This window comes from Lepidothrix coronata, unplaced genomic scaffold (assembly GCF_001604755.1).
Source record: "Lepidothrix coronata isolate B3197 unplaced genomic scaffold, Lepidothrix_coronata-1.0 Scaffold302, whole genome shotgun sequence".
NCBI lineage: Eukaryota > Metazoa > Chordata > Aves > Passeriformes > Pipridae > Lepidothrix > Lepidothrix coronata.
Genome location: NW_016690482.1, coordinates 175,559 through 176,193, shown reverse-complemented (window position 1 = coordinate 176,193; position 635 = coordinate 175,559).

Here is a 635-nt window from a genome sequence, read left to right as displayed (position 1 = left end):
TTGGATGAGCATCACCCCTCCTTGAGGAGCTCTTGATCATCTGATTTATCTCCTGCCAAGAAACTGATGTTGGTACCCAAACATTTAACCCTCAGCTCAACCCATCTAATCTTCCACATGTTTTTGGAGCCTCTGCCTCTTCTGCTTGTCCATCTTCTAAATCCCAGTCTGGGAGTTGCAATGATTGGTCCAAATGTTTTGGATGAGCATCACCCCTCCTTGAGGAGCTCTTGATCATCTGATTTATCTCCTGCCAAGAAACTGATGTTGGTACCCAAACATTTAACCCTCAGCTCAACCCATCTAATCTTCCACATGTTTTTGGAGCCTCTGCCTCTTCTGCTTGTCCATCTTCTAAATCCCAGTCTGGGAGTTGCAATGATTGGTCCCACCAGATGTTCCAAATGTTTTGCATGAACATCACCCCTCCTTGAGGAATTCTTGCTCATGTGATTTATCTCCTGCCAAGAAACCAATGTTGGTCCCAATCATTAAATCATTAAACCCTCACCTCATCCATCTAATCCTTCTTCCACATGTTTTTCTCCTTGAAGAGGAATCTGCTCTGGGTTTGGTGTCTCCTTGAACTTCCTCTGGCCATGCCTTCCCTGTGATGGGCAATGATGGATCCCATA